Source organism: Kogia breviceps, chromosome 1, assembly GCF_026419965.1.
Source record: "Kogia breviceps isolate mKogBre1 chromosome 1, mKogBre1 haplotype 1, whole genome shotgun sequence".
NCBI classification, from domain to species: domain Eukaryota; kingdom Metazoa; phylum Chordata; class Mammalia; order Artiodactyla; family Physeteridae; genus Kogia; species Kogia breviceps.
The window spans coordinates 730,583-740,048 of NC_081310.1; positions in this window are offsets into that span (position 1 = coordinate 730,583).

Sequence of the window (9,466 nt, forward strand, 5' to 3'; positions counted from 1 at the left end):
GCTCGTGGGCCGCGGACCTGGGTCCCTGCTCTGTCGCTGTGACTTGTCTCCCTGCCAGCAGCTGCCACCGCTCGGGACCTTTCGCAAGGTCGAGGTGAATTCGAACGTCTGGGAGACCCAGTCCCTCCCCGGAGGAAGCTTACAATCCAGCAGAGATGGAATAGATAAGAGTGACAGACTGGGACGGAGTAAACACAGGGGTCCAGAGCCACGCCCCGAGGTTACATCAAAACCTCCAGAGACGTGAGGACTGGCTCCGGGGGGCGGGTGGAGAGGCCTCTGAGAGCCCCCGGCCCGCACACGTGCTGGGGAGCCTCGGTGGGAGGGCGCGGAGGGGCTGCGGGCCTGGGCCCAGGGGCTGTGCGGGGAGGGGCGCGAGCTGGCCCTGGGAAGGGGGGGTCTCAAGCTTCCTCGGAAGGAGATGGGGCCTGGGCGAGGGCAGCCTGTGGTTGGTTAGCCTCTGGGACGCCAGAGCTTGGGTAGAGAACTCGCCCACTTTCTGGAGAGCCAGAGCCCTGGGAACCTTCCTTTCCCCCCGCGTCCCCACATCCCATCAGCTGAGGAAGTCAAGCCTTCCCGGCCCCCTGCCACTTAGCCGCCCCCATAAACCCTGGTCTGTGTCGAGCACCCCCGAAGCCCAGAGAAGCGGGTTCGGCCGTCACCCCTCGAGCCCCGCCCCTCCCCAGACCCCGCAGCTGGAGGCCCTTCCGGTGGCACCTGGTCTCCGGCTGATGTTGCCTCCTCCGGGGTCCTTCCTGACCACACCCGGTCACCTCTTCCAGGTGTCCACTCTCATTCCCACAGCCTCGGGGCCCTCCCTGCAGATTGGCTGGTTTTAGGCCTCCCCCTCCCCCGTTAGAACATAAGCGCCATGAGGGCGGAGGGCCAGGCCTGCCCCATTCGCCCGCCTCTACCCAGAGCGGCACCTCAGCCCAGCAGGGGCTCAGAAAAGGCAGGTTGCATAAGCTGCATTTTAGACCTGTGAAAACAGAGGCCCAGCGGGGCCGAGTCTCCCTCAAGGTTAACAGGTGTGAGAGCAGAGCCTCCCAGGCCTGCCCCTCCCGGCCCATCTCTGCACAGCAGCCAAAGTGAGTCTTCAGATTCCCTCTGATTCGACTTCCCGTGGCTTCGCGGTCTGCGTATAATCACCGCAAACTCCTCGCCTGGGCCCCCCGGCTGCGTTCGCCGCCCCCGCCTGCCACCACTGTGCGCTCCTCTAGCCCGTCGCCGCCTCCACCTGCCACCACTGTCCCGTCGCCGCGGCCCCCACCCTGCTTATTTGTCCCCAGGTGATCATCGCGCTCGCTCCTACCCCAGGGCCTTTGCACTGGTCCTCTCCCCTCCAGAAAAGTTTGCCCTTCACAGCTCCTTATCCTCCAAGGCTCTTCAGAAAGGCCATCCCGACCACCACATCTACAGCCACCTGGCCATCTCCCCTTGTTACCCTCCACTGCACCCTCCCCCCATCTCCCCCACTGCACCCACCACGCCCTGTAATCACTGGGTTACCGTCCCCGACACCCAGAGCATAAGCCCTGTGAGAGCAGAGGCTCGCCTGGAAGCTTCCCCACTCTATCTCCGGCCCAGAAGTGGGCCGGCACAGAGCGGGCACCCGTGAAATACGTGTTAAGTGAATGAATGTGTGAGTGAGTGCCTTTGGGAAGGAGGCCCAATGGGTGGCAGAGAAACGAGGTCGGAGAGGCGATGCCAGCCGCCACAGCTGCCCTGCGGGGCAAGAGCAGAGCCCTGCAGGCTGGGGCGCCCACCCCGGGACTGACGGGACCAGTGACACCGAGCTGCAGCCCTGCTGGACTCCAGGGCAGAGTGCCGGCAAGAGGCAAACAGGCAAGACTGGTGCGCCTAACCCAGTGCATCTCGCTGCGCTTATCGACTTTCTCTAAAGCCATTATCTCTCTGGACTTCAAACAGCTGCCTCTTATCTTGGCCCAGCCCAGGCAGTTATCGGGTTCTAGAACAACAGATTTTCAGGCTGCTGGGAGCCGCCGGGGAAGCCGTGCGTGTCTACCCTCCTTCCCAGGCCCCCAGGGCCCCTCATCCAGTCTGGGGAGAGACAGCAGACAGGTGGGGACCTCCCCGAAGCAGGATCAGGCCTAAGAAATTCAGCCCAAGGGCCCAGCTGGTCTCTCGGGCCTGTTAAGGGCCAGGAACTGGCCTCCTCTTTTGCAACAGAGCCTGGGCTCAGGTCTTGCCCTGGGCCCCCCAAACAGGCCTCGTCTGAGAGCATCCCCATCTGCCTCGCCCTTTGGTGCAGAACGAGAAGTTTGCCAGGGAGAAGGAGGGCACAGTGCCTTGGGAAACCACCTTCCTCCAGCCCAGGACCGAGTCACCTTCGGGACCCGGCGGCCACACGGGCAGGGGGCGGGGGTCCCTGTGCAGCGCAGGTCAGGCGCTCGGGATTCTGCCTCCTCCTCCTCCTCCCCGCCCCCGCCCGCCCCCCGCGGACACAGGCTCCCTAGAAGCTCAAGCAGAGTCCAGGAGGCCAAGGCTGACATCTGCCTCACCTCCGTTTGCACCAGGTGGGGCCTTGGCCCAGGCCCAGTTTCACAGCCGGAGGCGACTCTCCCCACGCCTCAGGGCAGGGGCAGGAGGCGGAACAGCCCCACACAGCCTGAGGGATGGGTGCCACCTGCCGGCCCCTGCCCACTTCCTCCCACGCCTTAGGGATGCCCGCGAGTGTGGGTGTGGGGCTCCGGGAAAGCCGGCTGGACCCCCGCTTGCCTGCACCACCACACAGGGAAGCGGGGGCTGCCAGGGAGGACGAGACGCACCCAGGACAGCAGAGCTCGGACGCCACGTGCGCGCCTGTGCAGAGCACTTCGTCCGTACATACAGGCCAGCGCGATGGGAGCTGAGACGCGAGAGGCCGGGGAGGCAGGCGCGTTTCAGATCCCACGGTCCCCCTGAGCTGGGGTATAGAGCTCGGGCTCGACCCCGGGCACCAAGGAAAGCTGTCGGGGACTGGAGTGGGATCCCCAGCACCAGACCTGCAGGTTTGAAAGACCCTCTGGCTGCATCGAGAGGGGAGGGAGGGACACAGACCTGCAAAAACATTTTGGGAGTGAAGGGAGAGACGGGTGCCTCCGGAGAAGCACAAAGGCCCGCGTATTTCTCACTATGAAGATGCTGGAAGCCAAACTCCTACCAAGTGGAGGGCCCACAGGGTTTTAAAAGTTTTTTTGAGGGCTTCCCTGGTGGCGCAGCGGTTGAGAGTCCGCCTGCCGATGCCGGGGACGCGGGTTCGCACCCCGGTCCGGGAGGATCCCACGTGCCGCGGAGCGGCTGGGCCCGTGAGCTGTGGCCGCTGAGCCTGCACATCCGGAGCCTGTGCTCCGCAACGGGAGAGGCCACGGCAGTGAGAGGCCCGCGTACCGCAAAAAAAAAAAAAAAAAAGACAACTTTTTTTGAAAAGGGGGTCTTCATAGTCCAAAAGGCTGGGGCAGCCTCCAGCTACAGGGTAAAGTGCAAACCTCAGAGACACTGCGGGCTGGGTTCCAGACCATCGCGATAAAGCAAATATCGCAACAGAGCGAGGCACACGCAGTTTCTAGTTTCCCAGGGCCTATAAAAGTTATTTTTACACTATCCTGTGCTCTATTAAGTGCGCACCACGTCTACAAAAACAACGTACCCACTTAAATTAAAGAATACTTTCTTGTTAAGAAAAAAAACCACGCTCACCATCATCTGACAATGTAGGGCTGCCGCAAACCTTCAGTCTGTAAAGGACGCCGTGTCTGTGAAGCTTCGAGAGGGAAAGAAAGCACAGCGAACAAGGGATGCTGGTCCCCACCTACCTCCCCACCCTCACCCCCCATCCCCCACCCGGGGTGACCCAGCACGACGACGCTCGTCTCTGACCTCCAGCCCGCGCTTCCGCGCCGGCGGCCACGCCAGGGCCCGAGCCCTGGCTGCACGGCCACCGACGGCACGGCCGCCCCTGCAGCCAGCCTCCACCTGTCTCCACCCAGGAAAGTGAGGGCAAGAACAGCACAAGTTCCACCAGGGAAGCGGGGGTGCGCGGGCAAATGCCGGGTCGATGGGGGTTGTGCTGTGCCGGCCTCACCCAGTGTTCTCACCCCCGGACCCCAAGGCCGCCGTCCAGCACTTCGAAGGCCTTGCTCTTACAGGGATGAGGCAGCCCAGCGGTCAAAGAACAAGAAGGTCCGAAGTGAAGATAGCATTTTTTTAAATGCATAAAACTGAGGGCTGAGGAAAGCAAAAGCGAGGGGAGGGAAGGCCGGCCGGGGTGGCGACGGGGGTGGAGCGCTGGCGTGCTCTGGTGCGGCCGGGCCACCCATCAGGGCCACAGCTGGCCCGGGCCTGCCCGGCTCAGGACGGCTCCTCCGGCCCCGCTGGACCGCGCCCGCCCCTGGCGCCTCCATCCTGGTTCCCAGCAAGCCTGCCGTGAACGTCCTGGAGCCGCCCTGCAGTTGGGGACGGGGCCCCTCGGAGGAAAAGGACAGACTGTCCTCAGGGCCCCGGACTGACCGCCTGGCAGAGTGTGGGGTTGCGCAGGTCCCAGAGTTCCCTGCGTGCAGGCCGGGGCAGCCACAGCCGAGGCAGGAATTCAGGGACTGAACGAGGTCTCGTTAAGGTAATTTATTGTCCAGATGGGGATGCACGGGAGGTTGAAAGGGAGCTGTCACGCCGGGGCCACAGGGTAGACGCCGGGAGGGGGCCCACCGGTGTCCTCAGAGTGCTGGAGGGTTCCAGGTGCTTGACCTTGTTTGGGCCTCAAAACAGAGAGAATGACCTCCTTTGCAAGTGGCTCTCCAGCGCTTCATAGGTGAATAAGTCAAGCCCGGGAGTGGTCATGAGGGGCCAGTAGCGTGTGCGCGTGGCATCCGTGTCACACAGCCCCTCGGCCTGGTCACAGCGGTCACCGCGTTCCTTTTCGAGCCTTCCCACGATGCTCCCCCAGAGCCGGTGCCGATGTACCAGCAGGGGAGGTGTGGCCTATGCCGGCTTGTGCCCAGGGCTTCCAGGGCTCTGCCTCCCACGCGCCGGGGTCCTGGTTGCTGGCTGGGCAGAGACGCATCCAGCCCCGAACCCCATCTCATCCCCTGCTTCTTGGGCCACTGCCGACCGAGCCCCCTGGAAGCAGACGCTGACACCGAGCTGCGGTATAGGGACTTGATCAGGGATTGGCCCTCCTGGACGGAAGGGAGGGGGCGCGGGCCCGGGCGCCAGTGGACAGCTCTGGAGGAGAGCCACCCGGCGGGCTGGCCCGCTTTGGGCCAAGATGCTACGTGTCTGCACCTCCACCTCTCTCGGCCCCCGGATCCAGATCCGGGCTCCCCTGGGAAGGGTGGGACCTGGGCCCTCTGCCGCCAGGGCAGACCGCAGAGCTGACAGCCCGGGCCAGCCTGGCGACCTCACTCCCCACGTCCAGGTGGCTGGGCCTTCTGAAAGGGGCTGGGCGGCTTAACGGTCCCTCATTCAGGAAGCATTGTTGCGGGCGCTGCAGGTACACGGGGCAGAGACAGAGTCGAGTCTGTGACGGCAGGCTGTCGGCGTGGGCCCGCGTAGGCCCAGGTCTGCTTTACGGTAGTGTGGTCTGGACAATTGCCTTCCTGAACCGCCTTCCTGAGCTGTCACTCCCATACCATGCGGCCACCCGTGGTTTTCTTCACATCTTTATTGCAGTATAGCTGCTCTACAATGGCGTGTTCGTTTCTGCCCCACAACACAGTGAATCAGTTATACATGTACACACGTTCCCCTCTCTCTTCCCTCTTGCGTCTCCCTCCCTCCCACCCTCCCTCTCCCACCCCTCTAGGTGGTCACAAAGCACCGAGCTGATCTCCCTGTGCTATGCGGCTGCTTCCCACTAGCTATCCACCCTACGTTTGGTAGTGTATATAAGTCCATGCCACTCTCTCACTTCATCACAGCTTACCCTTCCCCCTCCTCATATCCTCAAGTCCATACTCTAGTAGGTCTGCGTCTTTATTCCCGTCCTACCCCTAGGTACTTCATGACCTTTTTTTTTTTTTTCCTTAGATTCCATATATATGTGTTAGCATACGGTATTTGTTGTTCTCTTTCTGACTTACTTCACTCTGTATGACAGACTCTAGGTCCATCCACCTCACTACAAATAACTCAATTTCATTTCTTTTTATGGCTGAGTAGTATTCCATTGTATATATGTGCCACATCTTCTTTATCCATTCATCTGTTGATGGACACTTAGGTTGCTTCCATGTCCTGGCTATTGTAAATACAGCTGCAGTGAACATTTTGGTACATGACTCTTTTTTTTTGCGGTATGCGGGCCTCTCACTGTTGTGGCCTCTCCCGTTGCGGAGCCCAGGCTCCGGACGCACAGGCCTAGCGGCCATGGCTCACGGGCTTAGTTGCTCCGCGGCATGTGGGATCTTCCCGGACCAGGGCACGAACCTGTGTCTCCTGCATCGGCAGGCGGATTCTCAACCACTGCGCCACCAGGGAAGCCCATGACTCTTTTTGAATTATGGTTTTCTCAAGGTATATGCCCAGTAGTGGGATTGCTGGATACAATTCAATGGTTTTTAATATACTCATAGAATTATGTGACCATCCCCATGATCAAGTTTAGAACATTTTCATCAGCCCAGAAAGAAAGCCCATGCAGATTAGCCGTCACTCCCCATTTTCCCAACCACGCAACCCAGGCCTGGGCAGCCACTAATCAGTCCACCTCCTTCCTGTCTCTGTGCATTTGCCTCTTCTGGACTTTTCCTATCGATGGAATCACGCAACATGTGGTCTTCTATGACTGACTTCTTTCATTTAGCTTAACGCTTTCAAAGTTCGTCCACGGGACTTCCCTGTAGTCCAGTGGTTAAGACTTCTCCTTCCAGTGCAGGGGGTGCGGGTTTTATCCCTGGTCGGGGAACTAAGATCCCACATGCATTACGGCCAAAAAAACAAACATAAAACAGAAGCAATACTGTAACAAATTCAATAAAGACTTTAAAAATGGTCCACATCAAAGAAATCTTAAAAAAAGAAAAGTTTCGTCCACGTTGTAGCGTGGCCTAGTATCCATTTTAATGCCTGAATAATATTCCATTGTGTGCATAGATCACATTTTGTTTATCCATTTATCGACTGAAGGATTTTTTCCTATGATGAATAATGCAGCTATGAACATTCGTGCACAAGGTTTTGTGTGAACGTATTTTTCAATTCTCTTGCCTGAGAGTAGAATTGCTGGGTCATGTAATCACACGATCTTTAGCATTTTGAGGAACTGCTAGACTCTCCTCCAAACTGGCTGCACTCTTTTACAACCTCCCAGCATTGCATGAGGGTTCCAATGTCTCCATATCCTGGCCAATGCTTGTTGTTGTCTTCTGTCTTTTTTTTAAAAAACAGGGTATGTATGTATGTATTTATTTATTTTGGCTGCGTCGTGTCTTCGTTGCTGCACACTGGCTTTCTCTAGTTGCGGCGAGCAGGGGCTACTCTTCATTGCAGTGTATGGGCTTCTCATTGCAGTGGCTTCTCTTGTTGCTGCAGCACACGGGCTCAGTTGTTGCAGCTCGTGGGCTCTAGAGCACAGGCTCAGTAGTTGTGGCTCACAGGCTTTGTTGCTCCGCGGCATGTGGGATCTTCCCAGACCAGGGATTGAACCTGTGTCCCCTGCGTTGGCAGGCAGATTCTTTACCACTGCGCCACCAGGGAAGTCCCATGTCTTTTTTTTTTTCTTGTATTGTTTTATCTTTTTTTTTTTTTTTTTTTTCCTTTGCTGTGCCATGTGGCTTGTGGGCTTTTAATCCCCTTACCAGGGATTGAACCCAGGCCCTCAGCAGTGAAAATGCTGAGTCCTAACCACTGAACCGCCAGGGAAGTCCCTGTCTTTTTGATTATAGCTGTCCTGGCGGGTGTAAAGTTGTGGTTTTGATTTGCGTCTCCCTACCTGCTAATGATGTCGGCATCTTTCATGTGCTAATCAACAGCCTTAATAATTTTAGCTCGGAATTAAAATGGTCCAGTGTGTAGGGGTTTTCACGCTTGCTTGAGCCTTAGAACTCTTAGATGAGAGTTTACAGTAGGAAAGTCTAATACACAAAACAAAGAGACCCAGAGCTGGGGTTGGGGCGGGTGACAGGGCGAGAGGGGACCTGGGCTCGAGCCGCCCTGCCCAGGGTCTCCCCAGAGCCTCCCCCTGATGGCAATGGCCCTGAAACAACTAGAACTTTGTCAAGCATAGTTTGAAAACCACTGACTAGGGCAACATCACAAGATAACTGAGAAGACAGGGCAGTAAATAATAGGGGGTGACAGATCATCCAACGAACAGGCCTGAGCGACCGTATTTTCTAAACGAAACAGCGCAACAGGATCTGAAAGCAGAGCATCAGAAAATCCTGTCTTCACTCAACAAGTATTAATCGAGTGCCTTTCCTGTGCAGGATTTTCTAGGTCCTGGGGATTACAGCCCCGGTCTCGTGGGATCTACATTTTCTCGGGTGGGAGCAGACAACAGACGAAACAACAAGACCATCGGACGGTCACTAGGGCGCGGCGGCGGCTGGCATCCCCGCTGGGGACTGGTGGCTACTTCACAGGAGGAGGTCGGGGACCCCTGAGAAGGGGCCATTTAAACTGAGAGGGAAAGACGAGCAGGAAGAGGAAACAGTCGATGCGAAGCCCCCGCTGGACCTGGCGTGACCTGCGCAGGAGCCCCAGGAAGACTGGAATCGGTGGCCTCTTCGGGCCAGGCTAAAGGATTCAGATTTCAGGTGCGATCGGAAGTTATGGGGATATTCAACTGAAAGGGGTATCGCCGGCTTCCCTTCCTTTTTTTGGAATGAACTTTCACCTGGGAGTGGCATTTAGAATAATTTTAACTTTCTAGAAAGACTGAGACATAATACCGAGCTCCCACGTACCCCGCGTGCAGTGTCGCCCCTTGTTATTAACACCTTACGTCGGTACATTTCTCCCAGGGAGTGAGCCGGTCCTGCTATGGGATTACTGACTCAAGTCCTTACTGTAGGCAGATGCCCTTAGGTTTCACCGATTGTCCGTTTTCTGTTCCAAGATCCTGTCCAGGGACCACGTGAAGCTCAGTTGTCACGTCTTCTCAGGCTCCCCTTGGCTATAACATGTTCTCAGGCTTTCCTTGGTTTTGGTAACCTTGACAGTTTGAGGACTGCTGGTTAGACATTTTGGAAAATGCTCCCGGTTGGGATTCATCTTACGCTTCTCACACTATTACAAACGGGGTTGGAAGGCAGGGCTGGGGGTCAAGAGCCATCCAATGGGACAAGCATTGATTTATTTCAGAATAGAGGTGTGGATACTTGCTGTATACGCTGGGTTATGCTCTAACCCTACTTTATTTATTTTGTTGTTCAGGTCATTCCAGCCTGGGCCATTGGGAGTTCTTTCGGCTGGTTCCTGTGCGCTAAGAGCAGCGGCAAAGCCCAAAAGCAGCCCAGCTTACAAGAAC